Below are 18202 nucleotides of genomic sequence, written 5' to 3'. Positions count from 1 at the left end.
CATTGGGTTTTTTTAATTTATTTTGGGTTCATTCTGTGGAACACAAATGACACAAATCCCTGTCGCTGTCGCGTGGGTCCCGTCGGTGGAGCGTCACTGTGGACTGAGGGGTTCCCCCCACCGGAGCCGGGACTGTCGGCCCTTTTTCTCTTGTTGCCCATTGAACGTTATGGGAAAAAGAATGGAATAAACCTCTCGTTTGTCTCACTGCGCTGCTGCCGTGTCTTTGGGAGGGCGGGGAGGAGGCAGAGGGGGGTGTGGAGCTTTTTTGGGGGGGGCTGGAGGGGATGGGGGAGTGGGCAGCACTGATTTTTGGGGGAAAGCCCATTTGCGTGGGGGTGGGGAACCAGCTGACTGGGGAAAGGGCTGAAATTAGTGGGTTTGGGGGTTTGAAAAATTGAATGACTTAACTGTGTTTTGTTTTTTAAATTTTGTTGTTTTTTTTTTTTAATTTGGGTTATTAAATTTGGGGGGTTTAAATTTTGTGGGTTTCTTTAATTTGGGTTTTTATATTTTTTTTTTTAATTGTGGTTGTTTTTCTGTGCAAGTAATTGCGATGAGCTCTGTGTTGCAGGAGGGAGGGGACAGCAGTGTCACACGTGTCCCCTCTGCCAGACCGTGGGGTGCTCAGGGAGCTCAGAAAGGGACTGGGGGGAGGGAGGGGTCGGCGCACAACAGAAATTGAGCATTTCTTCCTCCCTACATTCTTGGGGGTATATTTTTGCCCATCTGCAATACAGTTAATTAGCATTACATTAAATCCAAAGAGATTCTAGTTATCTTTCATATAGTATTTTTTTTATTCATTTCTTTCAAACCCCCCTCTGTCACAGGTCTGTGTGGTCAGGCAGGCGCATCCCCAGTGCCCTTTTACCTAAAATTTGAGGAATTGAGTGAAAAAAGAGGGCACCTGAGCCAAGCCAGGGGTCAGAGCCTGGAAATCCCGGGGGACCAGCGGCATGCGGGATCCCCGTGGGATGCTCGGAGGCGTTGGAGACGTCAGAAACCTGCTGCCGGATTTAGGGAAGGTTTTATTACGATTCAGGGAAAGCTGCAGGATCCGTGGTGCTGTGGGAGCAGTTACAGAGAAAACAGCCAGAGAAATCGAGGTTTGAAGGGGCGGTCGAGCCGCGGGGGCACTTACCTTCTGCAAAGACAGCCGTTCCCCTAAAAGCAAGATCCTCTTTTCCTCCTTCGAGCTGGTTGTGGCTAAACTCTTCTCCTCACCGGTGCCTTTAAGCTGGTTAGCAGGATGCTAAAAGCTGACGGGTAGGTCACTGCTACTCCTGGTTTTAGTCGGATGGGTCATTATGAATCATTACAGCATTTTTTAAGTGGGGCTGTTGCAAAAAATACAGTTGTTGCACTATTTCCCACCTTACGCCTTCAGCAAGGGGCTGATTTGGTGGTTGGGGGTGGGGGGGTGGGGGAGGGTGGGGGGTGGGGGGTGGTGGTGGTGGTGGTGGTTCTCTTTTCTATTTTTTTCCACTCTTTGGACCAAAGGAGTGACCTGTGGGTTTCCTCCTTTCAGGTGAGATGGCCCTGTGGTGCCACAGCCCATCTCGCAGGGAGGAATGATTTCTCTGCCCACGGGGCCGCCCTTTCCAACACCTTTGGTTTGAGTTGAAAAAGTTAAGAAACAAAGAAGAGGAAAAATGTAAAAGAAGCCTTTGGGTACCCAAGCACCGGCTGCTGCTTTTCGCCGAGTGAAACTCGGGTGGGAGCTCATCAGCTGGACAGACACCATCATAGACTCACGGAACCGTTTGGGCTGGAAGGGACCTTGAAGATCATGGAGTTCCACCCCCCCACCATGGGCAGGGACACCTCCCACTAGACCCAAGCCTGGTTTCATCCCCCAAGGTCAGATCTGAAACTGGGGCCGTTCCCCACCAAGTGTCAAGGACCGGCGCAGGAAGTGCAATTCCTGGGGCTCTGGTGGATTAAAGGAGCTGCTTCGGTCCCTCAAGATACCCTAAAAAAAACAGAACAGGGGCAGAATCCACCCAGTGTGAAGGAGTTACAGCAAGTTCTAGGAACTTTAAGCTGTTGGCGTAAACACACCCCTGGCTTTTCCATCATTGCTCGCCCCTTGATGATTTGCTCAGGAAGGGAAAATCCTGGGAATGGACTGACCAACATACCAATGCCTTGGAATTGCTAATAAAAGAGCTGAGGTTATTCCAACAACTTGGTCCTATACATCCAACTGACCCTGTCCATGTAGAATGGGGGTTCAGTGAACGTGGTTCTCACTGCACTTTGGCAGAAGGGACCCACACAGCTCCACTCCCCACACCGACAACCCTCCCCCTCCCCCAACGCTCCAAAAAGCAGCAGTCCTTAGGGCAGACTCCTTAAGCTGACTCCACAGCTACGGCTCCCCGTGGGCTCTGGGGGAGACAAGGGGGCCCCGGGGGTCTCCGTGGGCTTTAAAGGGGTCCCAGGGCTGCCCACGGGCAGAGAGAGGGGTAGGAGAAGAAAAAAGGAGAAGAAGAGAAGAGGTGGGTCGAGGGGGGAGGGGAGAATGGTGGGGGGAATGGTTGGGGGTGTGGGAGTGAGCGTGTGAGGGGGGAGTGAGGGGAATGGGTGTTTGTGAGGGGGGAATAGATTTTCGTGAGCGGGAGAGGTGAAGGAGCGGAGGTTTGCAGGGCTGTGAGGTGCCTGTGAGAGAGGAGGCCCCGGAGGGAGGTGAGTGGAAAGGGCTGTGTGTGGAAAGAAAAGCTTTAAGGACAGGCTGGGCTGGGGAAAGGTGGTGGCCCTGAGGGAGGGCTTGGGGAGCGGGGCTAGAAGCGTGGGTTTGGGGCAAAACTCTGGGAAAGAAACTGCAGGACAGGGCCAATCTGAGTATACAGTTTTAGCGAAGCTTCAAGGAAAAGGTGACCAAAGGTGCCTCTTGTCCTTTTGTGGGCTGGTTTTGTCTGAGTTATTCATGCGAGTGGATTTTTGCCACACGGGATGGGAACGTTCGCTTCCCGGGATAGCTGATGCCCCTGGATAACCACTGCCCGCGAAGCACTGCGAAACCCCGTGTTCAAAAATGAGGATAAAGGCCGAGTTTTGCCTCTCAGAAGGATCTCTAAGCACCGTCTCCACGTTGTTTTCAGTACCTTTCTGGTTGTTTTCTTTCCCCCCATCCCCGTGATGTCCGTCGGGGGGGGCTGGCGGAGCTCTGCAGGCAGATGTGGGGCTCATTTTGGTGAGGGCTGAGCTGATTTCAGGGAGTCCCGGCTCATTTTGCGGAGGATTGGGCTGGTTTAGGGGGGTCCCGGCGCATTTGGGGGAGGGCTGCGCTGGTTTCGGCCTCGCAGTGCCCGGGGCGGAGAGAAGCGGTGGTGCGGGGCTGAGGGGGCCTCGTTCTCCTCGGCGCGGCCCCGCCCCTCTCGCCCGCCGTTGCCGCGGCGACGTTGGGGGGCGTGGCCCGGATCTGCCCCTCAGCGCATGCGCGGTTGGGCGGACGCGAAGGAGAACGTTTCCGGTGTGCGGCGGTGGTCGGGAGCTGCGGCGTTTGGTACCGGGAGAGACGGGGGGACCGGGGCCGAGGGGGGCGGGAGCGGGGTGGGGGTGTGGCGGCGGCGGCGGCAGGAGCGGTGCGGAGGTCTCCGGGGCCAGTTCGGGGGGTTGTGGGGTGGCGGGACCGGGCTGGGGGGCGCGGGGGGCGGTCTGGGCCTGTTTGGGGGGGGTAGAGCCGAGTGGGGCGTCCCCGGGGGAAACAGGGCCGATTCAGGCTCCCCCGTCCCCCGCTGCCGTCCCCTCACCCCCCGCTCGCTCCCCGCAGGTGGCGGCAGCCCCGGCCGCAGCGCAGGGTGCCCGGGGCCGGCCTGTCCGGGCGCTTGGCTCCGCTCTGGGCTCCGCTCTCAGCCCCCCCCGGCAGGTCAGCCCGGCCGTGCCCCCTTCGCCCGCCTCCAGCCCACGGCCGAGTCCCCCCAGGTACCCCCGAGATGGGTCGGGGGGTGTCAGCGCTGGGCCCCCTGAAGCGGGTGGTGGGCACGGGCATTGCTGGGAGCCCGTGGGCAGCCCTGGGACCCCCTCAAAGCCCACGGAGAGCCCCGGGGCCCCCTTGTCTCCCCCGGAGCCGACGGGGAGCCGTAGCTGTGGAGTCAGCTTAAGGAGTCTGCCCTAAGGACTGCTGCTTTTTGGAGCGTTGGGGGAGGGGGAGGGTTGTCGGTGTGGGGAGTGGAGGTGTGTGGGAGGAGTCCCGTGTCTTTGGGGAGCTTTGGGGATGTTGGGCAGATTTGGGGGAGTGGGGGAGGGGTCCCCTCCTTTGGAGCTCCCTGGTTCTTTTCTTGTAGACTGTGGGAGGCAGCGGGCGAAGGGGGAAGGCAATAGAGTGGGTTGCTGTACTTCAGTCCTTGGTTGAGAGTCAGCGACTCTGCTCCCTTGCTGCTCAGCAGACTGTTAGCTCCGTGGGGCTGTTTCTCCAGGCAGGCTACGACTACAGAAATGGCCCCACTTCCTCGGAAGAGTTGTCAGCGGTGATGTCTCCTGGGAACATACTGCCTGACGTTGGATAGACCTGGCACCACGCAGCAGCTCAGAGCTCCACAGTGTATGCTTCCACGCTCAGTTCCGTCCCCTGCCTGGGAACCCGCTCTTTCTCGGTCCCTGCTGGCAGCTCCTGTGGAGGCTCCTGGCCGATGACCAGCCCCAGTTTCCCCACTGCCCCACCAGCAGCCATGGGAGAGCGGGGGGTGTCCTGAGTGTGTGAGCACCACTGGCTCTGTTGCTGCACTGGGCCAGGCCTCCAGGAAGTGGTAGAGGGAGCTCTGGGAAGAGGAGCTGCTCCTCAACAGGCTGCTGCAGTCCTCCGAGTTGGCCAGCAAGCACAGGCTGCAGGGGCTCTTGCGGTAGCCCTTGGGGGGCCCAGGATCCCGGGGGGTTCCCTGGACCAGAAGGAGCTGTCCCCACTGATAGGACCTATAGGCGGCAGAGGAAGGCAGGGGGACGTGGGGGCTTGGGGGGGCTAGGGGGTAGAGAGAGGCATCACTGCTCAGATGGTATATGGTTGGCAGGGAGCCCAGTGGGTCCTGTGGGGCCCGGTGCTCCCTCCTCGGTTGCCCTGCAGAGGAGGAGAGAGAAGAGACCCGCTGCACCCCGTCTCCTCCGTCGGGGCCCGCGGGCAGCACCCCCTCCTCAGCAGGCGGGCAGGGCTGCCCAGCGCAGGCAGGGCACGGGCTGAGGGTCTGGGGCAGGATCTGGGGGTCTCCCCCACACTCCCTGCTTCTCCTGTGTCGACTTGAGCCTCCCATCCTTCATCCGCTAGCCGAGAAGCTGCTGAGGGAGGGGACGGAGTGAGCGGCCGGCAGCCCCTGGCACAGCCCCGGCTCAGGGCTGCCGTGGGGTGTGGGCTGTTTGCCCGGTGCTCGGTGCCAGGGCCACTCACTGCTCTGCTCCTCTGGGCGGGCTCTCGCGTCCGTCGTCCCTTGCTTTGGCTTCTTCCAGTCCCTCTGCAGGACCCCGGGAGCTGGGTGAGACGGGAGCAGCTCCCAGCCCCACGCCGCAGCCCCCCACCCCACCCCACGCTGCGGCACAGTGCGGTGCAGCAGTCGCCTACCTGGAGCCGCTTGGTCCGTAGCACAGAAGAGACGGCGCTGAGCCCCATCAAAAGCATCACGCGCGGAGCCAGGTGAGCTGTGGGGGGGACGTTGGAGTCCCTCCTGGCACCAGCTGCGGTGCAGCCGCGCAACCCTGGGGTGCCCCCCATGGGAAACGTTAAAGAAATAAAATGTTGGTCTCTATCCCTGGTGCTGTGGTTCCTCCTCCCATCCCGCGGCTGGGGCTGTGCCCCCCTCAGTGCCCGACCCAGTGGGACAGGCTGGCACTGCTGGCACCCACCAACCTGGGGGGTGGTGGTGTCGGGGGAGCTGGGTGGGCTGGAGAAAGGGAGGAAGCACCTCTTGAAACCAGCTGGGCCCTCTCCAGCCACAAAACCCTCCCCAGAGGCACCAGAGGGGACCCCCAGATCCTTGAAAAACTGCCCCAGACTCCCTCTGGCCTGCAAGATTCCCCCCCCAGGACCACATAAGGGCCGCCCAGGATCCCTAACGGACACCTTAGTGGCGTCCCAAATCTGGGTTCTTTACCTGCTGGGCAAGCCAGTAACACTCTGTATGGGAGCAGCCAGCCAAGCCGGTTTCAGAGCACCAGAGGTGAGAGGCAGGGAGCTGCCATCCCACTCAGCTCCATCTCCGCCGTGCTGTGGCTGTGCAGAGAGAACTTGGGGGGAGCTGCAAAACAGCTCAGCCCGAGCTTATCTCAAGATGGCACAGAACAACCAAAACCAAATGGCCCTTAACAAACAAAATGCCCCGAGTCCCATCCCACCACTCTTCCCGTGATGTTGAGCGCTGGACATCACAAATTGGCAACAGAGACTTCGCTATGGCACCACCAGAGGGAAATATCCCAGACAGTGTAATCCACTCGGGCATAATCCTGCACCCTCACCGAGTCAGGAAATATAAACCGCAGGGTCTGGGGAGACAAATGGGGAATCCTCCAAGGATACAGCTGGCCCCTCGGAGATCCGTCCCCCCCATCCAGGACGCTGGAGGGGAGCATTTACAGCCGAGGACGGCCTTTCCTTTAACCTCTAGAAAAGCCGGCTTTTGCTAAAAAACAAACGTCCCCCTCCTGCCCCTGCCCCCTCTGAAATGAAATAAATAAAGAATTAAAATCCTTGCAAAACTTAAAAATAGCCGCTAGTTTCGTTATCGTTACATTAATTGTAAAATCTGATGAGCTGCTGTGCTGTGTGCCGCAGCCCAACCTCCCCCCCCCCAACGCTGGGCGAGCTCCTCTGGCCATGCCTGGGATGAAAAACCGGTGGCTTTTAGGAAATATCAAATAAAAAATTAAAAGAAAAAAAAGAATAATAAAACCTCTCTTTCTCTCTGCCTGTGTTAGTCTAACAAAACAGATGGCGTCGGGAGGCGAGGGAGGAGGAATGGGGAGGCTGTGGGTTGGAGAGAGCCCTCCCCGTACCCTTCGGTGGTGCATCCTCGCAGTGCCGCAGGGAATGGGGGAGGGGGGGTGTTTTTGGGAGGGGTCTTTGGTTTGCACAGGGTAGCAGTGGTGGGGGCTCAGCCCCATCCTTACAGTGCTGGGGCGCACGGGGCTACCAGGCGCAGGGTCCCTCCCCCAGTGAGGTGCTTTGGTGTGTTGAGGTGTTAGATGGGGTGGCACAGCCCCTGCCCGCCCCGGGAGGGGGGACACCACCTCTCCGGTGGCACTGGATGGGTGGGAGGGAGGGAGGGAGGGAGCACAGCTCTGGAAGCCATGGAGAAAGGCGTGGGGGTGTCCCTCATCGTGGCAGCCCCCAGCAGCCCTACCCCGCCACCCGGCCACCCCAAGGGACACCCAAGCCCCATCTTGGTCCTCTCCCCGTTGGGTGACGCCCTTCCACCCACCCCGGAGGTGCGCTCCTCTCCTGTGGGGGGGACGCCCAGCGCTCGCCTGGCTAGAGAAGCACCGGTGGGGGGGGGTGGTTAGGGGGCATCTGAGCTTCCCCATTACACGGGCGTAATTACTGTGCCGTTAATAACCATTAATAACCACTTTGGCTCTGCTAACCAACTGCGGTGAGGCCCCCACCCCGCTTTAGCACAGGCTTTGTGATGCCAACACCTCCCCGAGCCACTGGGTAAAGCTGCGCCTGGCAAAAAAACACCACCCCAAAAAAACCCCACACCACATCCCCCACTCCCCACCCACCCCTTCTCCCCCCATCACAGCCATGGGGCAAACTCCCACCACCACCACCCCCAATCTCAGCTCGGCCGTGACCCCCCCGAGACACTGGAAAGAGAGCAACGGAGAGCGAGCTCAGGCTCCTGTGAGCTGGAGAGATTTCTCTTTGGTTTTTGATGTTGTCGGTGGGTGGGATTTGGTTGGTTGTTTTTCACAGAACACTTTGCAGTAGAAGACAAAAACGTGGTGTCGCAGCCCCCGGGGCCGGCGCTGGCACCGCCACCTCCCCCCCCCTCCCCCCTCCCCCGGCTCCTGTCCCTCCTCCTGCCCGGCGGCTGTTCCCACTTTCCATCCTTGGTTTGTTTGTTTTTTTTTTTTCCTTTCTACCTTTCTTTTTTAATATGTGGGGTTTTCTTCTTTCTCCCTTTTGTTTTTTGCTTCCCCCTCCTTTTTTCTCTTTTTCCCCTTTTTGCTTTTTCCCTTTTTTTTTGCTCCCCCCCCCCCTTTTTTCTCTGTTTCCACCTTTTCCCCCGTTTTCACTTTTCTCCTTTTTTCACTTTTTTCCCCTTTTTTTCTCTTTTTCCCCTTTTTTCTTTTCCCACAATTCCGCCCCCCTCCCCCCCCTTTTTTTTTTTTTCCTCTCTTTAAACAAGCTCTCTCCCGAAGGAGCGGCCCCTGGCTCTCCGCTGGCAGAAGGAGCCTACGGAAGAGCTCTGGCACTGACACGGGCAGGAACACCCACTCACACATCGCAGCACAGCAGTTAGTTTGGCAACACCCCCACCCCCTGTCACAAGTGAGACCTGCACAGACAAAAGGCTCCTGAGTGAGGGCACTGGGGCAGCCCCACCTTAGAAGCAGCAGAGGAGCAGAGCCATCCGGAGCCATCAAGAGCACAGGAAGGGCTATTCAGGGCCTCATTGTCTGCGCCGAGTGACCGTCTGCTGAGAACCGCTCTGGCGGCTCAGAGCTCAGCCCCAGCAGCAGTCTGGAGCCAACGGGGAAAAGTACACTGGGAGGAAGACTGGCAGCCTTCCTCCACAACGCCCCGGAGAGAATGACCACAGTGCTGCCTATCCCCATCGTTTTGTCCAACTCGTTTCTTTTTTTATTAGAAAATTAATAAAAAAACCCTCCAACTCTCAGGTTTCCAAGGCACACAAAATCTCTGAAAGGGAGACACAAGTGTGAGGTGCTGAGGTACCCAAACCTGCCCACGTTAGTCCAACTAAAGGGAGAGCGTCGGGAGGCGAGGGAGGAGGAAGGGGGAGGCTGTGGGATGGAGAGAGCGCTCCCCGTACCCCTCGGCTGTGCATCCTCACAGCGCCGCGGGGAATGGGGGGGGTGTGTTTGGGGGGTCTTTGGTTTGCTCCCCTGACCTGCTGGGGGTGGGGGAGGAGGATTTGGGAGGGGGGGGATGTCCGGCGGCGGGGTTACATTCATCGGGCGGTGCTGGGCGGCACGGCGGGAGCCTCCCTTGCTGTGCTGCGAGGCCGGGGCTCCCGGAGCGTGTTTCTGCTCCTGCTGCTTCACCTGCTGGAGCATTTCCCTCATCTGGCGCTGTGCAGTTATGGAAGATGCACCCAGGTGGGATGCGGGTGGCTTTGCCTGCACAGAGGAGTCCATTCACACCCTGGGCGCTGCTCTGCACGGCCTCCAGAACACACATTTTTAGCTCAATCGAGCCAATCTTCAATTTCAGCACTTGCACAGCCGGGGGGAAGCTACCGAAACACCTTCAGTGCCTCTTGGGGGCACAGGGACCACCCAAAAGAAGAGTGGCAGGGTGCTCGGGTGGTGCTGGGCTCAGCAAGCCCCACACCTTTCCTCGGTGGATGAAAGCGGCCGGGGAATATCGGGTAACGCCACGGCCAAACCGTACCTGACTGGCAAAGAAATGCCCAATGATTTTAACGATGACCTCCTCGTTCTCGTCTGGGGTTTGGTCTCGTGGCACAATGACTGCCGCGCTGGTTAAGTTTTGCAGTTCGTTTACCTGGAGCGAACCACAAGAGGGTGATGCCCTTCCACCCACCCCGGAGCTGCGCTCCTCTCCTGCGGGGGGGACGCCCAGCGCTCCCCTGGCTAGAGAAGCACCGGGGCGGGGGGGGGGTGGTTAGGGGGCATCTGAGCTTCCGCATTACACGGGCGTAATTAGTGTGCCATTAACCACCATTAATAACCACTTTGGCTTTGCTAACCAACTGCCCCCACCCCGCTTTAGCGCAGGCTTCGTGATGCACACGCCTCCCTGTGTGGGAGCAGCCAGCCAAGCCGGTTTCAGAGCACCAGAGGTGAGAGGCAGGGAGCTGCCATCCCACTCAGCTCCATCCCCGCCGTGCCGTGGCTGTGCAGAGAGAACTTGGGGGGAGCTGCAAAACAGCTCAGCCCGGGCTTATCTCAAGATGGCACAGAACAACCAAAACCAAATGGCCCTTAACAAACAAAATGCCCCGAGTCCCATCCCACCACTCTGCCCGTGACGTTGAGTGCCGGACATCACAAATTGGCAACAGAGACTTCGCTATGGCACCACCAGAGGGAAATATCCCAGACAGTGTAATCCACTCGGGCATAATCCTGCACCCTCACCGAGTCAGGAAATATAAACCGCGGGGTCTGGGGAGACAAATGGGGAATCCTCCAAGGATACAGCTGGCCCCTCGGAGATCCGTCCCCCCCATCCAGGACGCTGTACAGGGTAACTTCCCCGGGATGGAGCGACCTCACCTGAGAGAGAGAGGGTAAGTGACTAAGAAACATCCGTACGGTATAGGGCATGCGATTGAGTTTGTGACTGGTGCGCTCTTCTAAGGCATTAATATCTAGCGCCCTCGTGGTTTGTGTTGCTACTTGTCGGGGGCATTTGTAGCTCGCAATAGTGGATCCCGCTAGTTGCTTCTAAACCGCAATAGTGTAATCGCCATCGCACACACAGAACTTGCAATAGTGACGTATTGGACCTGTGAGAAAAGTCCAAAGAAATTCTTAATTTGAACCTCTCAGTGAAGCCCTTTTTCCCCGTTTTGTCACACACACAGAGCAGAGGTATTTCTAAGTTTATGCCATTAATGCGCAGAAATGGGCTGCTTGTCCCAAAACAGGAGTGCTCACACCTTAGTTCCAAAAATCTCCACTTTCATTCATTGATTATTACATATTCAAACAATTAATACATATTCCCTGTCATTCCCTCTAATGACTGGTCGAGATTTCTTTGCTTCCCACGTAAAGGAGTGCGCAGACTCTGTCTTTTTTTTCCTTCTTTTGAGTAGGTGGTACCGTTTGGGGAGGTGGTCAATGAGTGGGTGGTCACCGTCTCCCCCTGCTGGAACTCCCTTTTACCTGCTTTTCCTCTCATCTTGGCACTTCCGAGTGGTTTTCGGGGTTTGCTGACCAGGCCTACAGTTCATGGCTCTCTCGACAGGAACCCCCTGCTTCTCAACAGTGCTCCATCGCCTGCTGGGTAGTTCCTTAACTGAACCATAGATAAATCGTGTCCAGTAACTATTTCTCTATGTGAAGATGAGGTCAAGAAATGGCGTTGGGGCAGTAGAGAGGACTTGAGCAGCAGCAGGTTTCCTTTGTTGCTTCAATGACATTTAATTTTCCTAGTTGATGTCCGTTTTACTACAACAATTCCCCCCTTTGAGACTTATCCAAGTCTTTCTGTACTTGGATGAGCCTCATTTTCTATCCCGTATCACTAATACATAAGATTGAGATAATTGCTTGATAACGAGACTCTTAAGACATTCGAACAAAACTCACTATGATGACAAAAACCTTTGCAGCCATCCGGTCAGGGAAAACTCCAATGTCATTCCCTGGACTAACCCGACTGCCATTGTCACTGCCGAAAGCCGCGTTATTTGTGCAATCAAACACCGATGGGCGCTACAGTGCAGCACGAAAGGCCAACGCCGACTCTGGCGGATAACCGAGAGGCCTCGCGGCCATCCAACGCCTTCACCCGCCCCAATCCTGCTGCTGGCTCTGCCACGGTGGTGCAACGGTGCTCTCCAGTGGGAAAACCAACCAGGGAACAGCACCACGCGGCGCGGACCCAGGTTCTCCTTCACTTTGCACCACCAACTGTGTGGAACGGGTTTTGACGGCTTCAGTTATTTACAGCACAAACCCAGCAAGAGCAGCCCCAGGACTGGAACGTTCAACAACCCAATGTAATAAATTAAGGAGAACAACACATAACCCCCCCCACTTACTCCTATAACAAGATAAACATCCTGACTCGTACCAGAACAACAAACCTCACTCCTATCAGAAGAACACTAAAGCCTAAAACTAAGACCTAAAGGATGGCTAGCTAAGACCTAAAACCTACACGGGACTATTACCTAAGGGGGAAACACTATTAAATATGATAACTCTTTCTCTGCCGTTCTCAACTTGTGGGTCTTTCGTGAGTGGGGGCGACCTCGTGGTGGTGGACCCTCCGCAGAGCTCAGGTGCTGCCGGAGGCGAGAGATGGTGGGTGGGTTTTCCCAGTGGAGGAAAGGGACCTGGTTGCCGGGCTGAACCGGCAGTTGCCCAGTTGCCAACTAGAGGCGGTCACCCTCTGGGCTTCTGCCGGCTTCGCCACCCTTTAAAGACTCCTCTGGGGCCTTCCGATCCTCCTGCAGGCGATGGTGTTTCACGTGCGCATTCCTCCCGTTGACTGTCCCAAACACCCTGGAAGGGAGAAAACAAACAGGGATTTTGAATTCCTTTTTTTTTTTAAAAAAAAAAAAAAAAAAAATCATTAGATGACATTTCATTATTTCTACTTTTGTGAGCTTCTGGTCTGTTTCGCTGCGTGGTGCCATACAGCTTGTGCCAGTACCCCCGGGTGGGTGGGACCTCGGTGGTTAAACACGGCAGATCATTAGGGATTAAAATAAGAGAAGTAACGGCGAGACGGCTTAAAATCGGGTCAGACTGAAACTCAAGTGGCTCTGCGTGGCACAAGCGACTGTAGTGCGGGACCACAAGAAGGAACTTCAGTGGAACCTTTTTCTCAGCCAAAAAAAACGAGAAACGCTGGGATTCTCGCCCGAGGAGATGAACCGCCCCAGGCCTGTAATGGGAGGAAAGGGCCTTCAAAGGGAGAGAGAGAGAGAGAGACCCTTGTGGCTGCAGTCAGCGGGAGACGGAGGAGCCCCGAGTGCGGAGGAGATGGGAAGAGGATGGAAATGCCGAGTCTCCATCGGTTTGAGCCCAAAGCAGCGGGTTTTGAGAAGAAAAAACGAGCGGCTCACCTTCCACACTGCCCGCAGGGAAACCCAGCCACATCGCCTGCGCCTCCAGCCCCGCACGGAGCGTCCCCGGAATGGCGGGAGGGACTGCCTGTGCCACGGGGCATCTTTTCGCTGCTCTTCTGCTTCTTGGTGAGCTTTTCATTGGGCCCGAGCCGGCGCCTCTTCTTCGGGCTGCAACCAGCCTGTAAAGCAGACAGCCTGTGCTCATTTCTCCTTCTCCTCAGCAAGGGGGACAGCTAAAGCGAAAAACTGGCTGGAAACATCCCCAAACGGCCCAGGCAGTGAGGGGTCTATTTGTGTGCCGGGTGGAACGTGTTCTATCAGCCCCAGCCTGCCCCGGTGAGCTCCTCCGAACACTAAAACAGCCCAAACAATGCTGAAACTCGGCGGGGAGGATGGGGTGCAAAGACAGATGGTGAAAGAAAAACCGTATTATTTCTACCGTCCTCAGCGGAACAGCACTTTCCTCCACAAAAGTCTGTAAAATGGGTTTAAAACGTAGAATTACTGAGCACTGAAGGGACATGGTTACCCGGTGTCTACCACCAAAAAAAAACCTAAATAATATGTGTTTCTGTGAGCCAAAGTCCCATTTCCTGGCAAGGAAGGTTTTGGCAACACCCGCGCAGAGGTGGGTCACCAACAGTTCCTTTGACGGAGCACTGGGACGTTACGAAACATCCCCAAAAATCATCAGCAGCAGGTTTAACACGAAGTGGATCGTTTCCCAGAGCCTGGGACGAAGGGTTCATGGAGGAGCGGCATCTCGCACCCACCCCCGGCAGTTTTCCTACCTTCTCTTCGGCCTCCTCCACCTCATCCGTGCCTCGCTGCAGCCTTTTGGCTGTCCATCCTGGTCGGGTGGCGCCAAACCTGACGTGTTTTTTCCAGGTGTAGTAATATTCCACGCACTGGGCCACGGTCTTCGTCTGAATCTGTCGGGAGAAAACCAGAAGCGATCGATGAGGGAAATACCACAGGAAAACAATGAAGGCACAGACCCAGGACGGATCTATCCAGCACTGTTTGTCCTCCCCTGTGTCTGCGGTTCCCACAGCGCAACGCACGGGTGAGATCAGGCTGAAAACGAGCCCCCTTCTTCTGAAAGGGCCGTAAAGAAGCCTTGGGAGGGCAGAACTGTACGTTTCGTGCCGATGGTCAGCGGAACGTGTCAGTATTCTTCTAGTATTTCCTGTATTTTGTACTGGAGAGATTAAATATTTGCTTGATATTCGGGCAAATTCAGTAGACATTAAAGCCAATTATGTCTTGTACCGGTATCTTTTTGGAATGAAGCGGCATCCCAAGGACAGGATTACAATGCACCATTCAAAAGACTACTTTTCTGGGTTAAAACTCCCCTCCACGCTACCAACCCGTGACCCGCCTCGGTCTAACGGCTTTACCTTCTTCTGGATCAGGTGGAAATTCTTCTTATGCACATAAAAAGCCTCTTTAAACAACTGCTCCTCCAGGGGCGTCCAAGTGTCTGAGCCTGGGAAGAAACAGCCACGTGCAAACGATTAGACCCCTTGCAACCTCACGGAAACGCGCACGATGTATTTGTCACGCGTCCACATGTCTCCTCCTTCGCAAAGCAATTAGCCAACACCGCAGGCAGTTTGTTAGCACGAGCAGTTATGGCTGCCAGCAGAGCAAGCCCTGCACGCAGTAAAGCCGGGGCGCGAGGGAAAGGAGGAGCGTTGGGCGGCGTGGGGTGTCACCGCAAGGGACAGCAGCAGGCTAGAACACAGGGACGAGGCATTCCCCGTGCCAAAAGGCCCCCAGAACAGATTAAAAAGACTACTTCCCTGCCCCAAAGAACACGAGCCACTGCTCGCACGTTTCTAAAAATCACTTCTTTCAATCAGAACAAAGGGAACGGCAGTACCCGCTCGCATTCCTGGAGAAGCAACAAGCTCTGCTTCCAGTTTACCTGCGTAATGATAATCAGCCAGGGGATGGGATTCAGGTCGCTGGGGTGCCCCAGACTGCAACATCTCCAGACCCTCCTGCGGGAGTTCAGAGAACAAGACTTAGATTCCCCCTCAGCAGGGGCCAAAAGATCAACTCTTCAGCCCACTGTGGGAAGATGGTACTCAGTCGACGCTCAGCAACAGCGTGTCAGGGTCACCTCCGCCCACGGCAGTTGATGAGAATATTTCCTAGTCCAGTAGGAATTCGAAAAGAGCTGCTTCTTACCAGAGCTTCATGCAGGCGGTGCAAGGCGTGCTCCAGGTTGGCTCTTCCCCCCGGCATGACATTGGAGCAGGCGAAGTTGAGCAGATTTGTCACTAGAAATGCAACAAAAACCAACAGAAAGTCAGTTTTCGTCAAGAAAGGAGAAAAAGTGCGATACAAGGCAGAGGGCAAACAGAGCAGACAGACTGGAGACCCAGAAAAGGCACCGAAAAAAAGGCAGGTTATCCGGTATCGCTCTCTCTCCCTTCAGAGCAGCTTTGGGACCGGTAGCTCCAGAGACAGATCTCCCCTCTCCCGAGGTCGCTGCAGCTGACGTGGGACAGCTACAAACGCCCCTGACCGTCTCTCCCAGAGGACGCGACTCAGAGCACCACCGGTTGTTATCTGTTCACTGTCCCACCAGATCTGAGCCACCCTCGGGTGCTACCAGCCACGAATGCTGTCAAGGAAAAGAGGGAGAGGGTCCCAACGGACAAACAGCTGCTGTGAAAACGTGCAGTTTTCGACCCTTAGTATCTCGGGGGGGACCTGGGAAGAAAAGCGTTAAGAGAAACCTCTGTCCTGTGTTTCCGGGTTCGTTGCGATGTCTCCCCAGGGCTTCCACACTAGCGATGCTCCCTCCTCCTCCTCCTCCAACCGGGATCTGTCCTGGAGGTCTGGGATCTCGGCCTGAAATTCACTGCCGACGTTGACGTGTCTGAAATTGTTAAGGCAGAGGAGGTGAGGAAGGAGAGCTGGGAACAGCACGCTAGCACGCACCCGCTTCGAAGGAGGGGACGTGTCAGGTACGGCAGTTATTTCCCAGCACAGCGTCACCAACTGCCCTCTAACAACTCCCACAGCCCCTTCTCGCCACCAACAGCATTACCGTTCCACCACGTGAGCCCTTTTGCGCCCCATCGGGCAAGAAAATTGCCACTTCCTTCCTCAAACGCTGAGCAAACTGGCGAGGTTCACTCTGAGACCGACAGCCAGCAGCAGAAGAGCTGCGACGGTGGGCCAAGACCACCGTTGGAATGTTGTGTAGAACGCGGGAGGCCAGCAACCGGCATCATGAGGTCAGCCTGAGTGGCAAGCCCAGCCTGGGCTAGCACTGGCCATTTCTGGCAAGCACAGGGGTATACTCCAGCCAAAATAACCCCTCTGTTACCCTCTGCAGCGCTGCGGGGCAGTGGGAGAACTGGCCAAGCCATGGGGAGCAACAGCAAGGACTGGCAGAGCCCCGGTGCCGAACCAACCGTGCACCCGCTCCTCAGCCCCCTTTCCCCAGGGTTTGCGGTTATTCTGACCGCTGGGCCGGAACTCACGGCCCAACGCTGATTTCAGGGTTATCCTTCTTCGGCTAAACCCAAAGTCCCCATCCATTCTGCCCAAAAGATGTATAGAAAAAACAGCACAAGTTAAAATCATTGAGATCATCCTTTAGCCTTCCTCACCACCCTCATCATCACACACCGCTCCCCATTCTCCCAGAATTTCCCTCCTTTCGGGGAAACTGCTCACTGGACACGGAAGCTGTGGAGATGGACCCTCTGGATCTCCTGGCACAGCTGCCCCTCACCCTGCTCAGAGTTGGCCCCACAGGGATCAAACCGTTCAGGGCTTTTTCCAAGCCAAAGCCAGGAGCGGAGCAAAACCCCCGTGGGTTGTTTCCATCCCCTCTGCCACAACAGCAATCCCAAAGGAGAAAGGCACCTCCTTTTTCACTTTTCCAGACTTTCATTAAAAGGAGGAACCTCTGAACAACGTAATTTAATTACCGTCAACGTTGGATCCGCGCTCACATTCCTGCGTAGAGCTCACTGCCTGTCTAGCTGGGAAATCTCTGCCGCTCATTTAGTGGCAAAAGGTGGAAACTGGAGAAAAATCTCCAGCGCGACATCAATCCCCGGCATTATCACGATACAGCCTAAAATCAGAAATGCGGTTAAGATCCCTTCTCCTGTGAGCGGCTATGTGAATTGTACCCGTTGACAGATGCATACAAATATTCATTTCAAAGTTACAGACATCACGTTTTAACCGCTACACCAAAAAAGAATGACCTGCATTAAAAACTCCAGGAGCGTTTTCTTTCCATAACACGCTGGAATTTCTGAAAAATCCATTTCCTGCACGGAAAAACACGTTGTTTGTGGATAACAAATGGCAAACTCAGCGTTTGGGGAAGGTGAGCTCCCAAGTGCTGCAGATCCATCTCTCCATCTGGAAGACAGCAAAGGCAGTCAAAGCTCCCCAGCACAGCATCCTTACTGCCTCCCCTTTCCTACAGCCCAGGAGATCCTCGGAGCCTTCCCACAGGGAAAGGGAGGAGCGGACTGATCACCAAGGCTGGCTGGACCAGGTCACCATTGTCACCACATTCGTTTGTTGCCAAAGAACGATGAAATTCGTCCACCTAACGATATAGCAGGTCCCTTCCCTGCCATGGTTCCAGCGCTGGAGGAAAGGTGCCTCTCCCGAGGCCGCATTGGGACGGCACTGCTGCACAGAAGGACAGAGATTTTTAAATCTCTTTATTTCTTCCAGGGAAAAACTTGCTTTCTCACTCAGTAAAGGACAAGCTCCCCAGGCCGGGCAGGAAGGCGGCACAGCCACAATTTACTTACCGAGAAACGTGCAGAGGGCTGTGTGGTCCCTGTGCCCAAGGAAAGCGGCCATTGCCAAAGCAGAGGGAAGGACGTGTCTCACCTTCAGCACAGAGAACCGATTCACAGACTCACTCTGAAAAAAAAAAAAAGCATTAACCACAAAATTAGCTAATGGCTTCCCAAACCTGAATTCAGGGCCTCCCTCCGTGATTATAAAGTAATAATGGTCTTAACAGGCAGGCAGCTCACCAGGAATGAGATGGAGAGTGACCCCCATATTCCCCTGGAAACCCTTCGATGAGGCAAATCCCTGAACGCCCTCCCAGATTGTCGGTTCTTTACCTCCACGAGGAACTCGTGGCCTTTTATTGTCATAGTGTGTGACCAGAACAAGCCCTGCCATTCCTTATTCCAGCCTTAACAGCCTTCAGCGTTTCACTCCGGTCACCTCCCTGTCCCACT

This window comes from Vanellus vanellus (assembly GCF_965231255.1).
Source record: "Vanellus vanellus genome assembly, contig: HAP1_SCAFFOLD_62, whole genome shotgun sequence".
NCBI lineage: Eukaryota > Metazoa > Chordata > Aves > Charadriiformes > Charadriidae > Vanellus > Vanellus vanellus.
Note: the sequence above shows the minus strand (reverse complement) of the source record.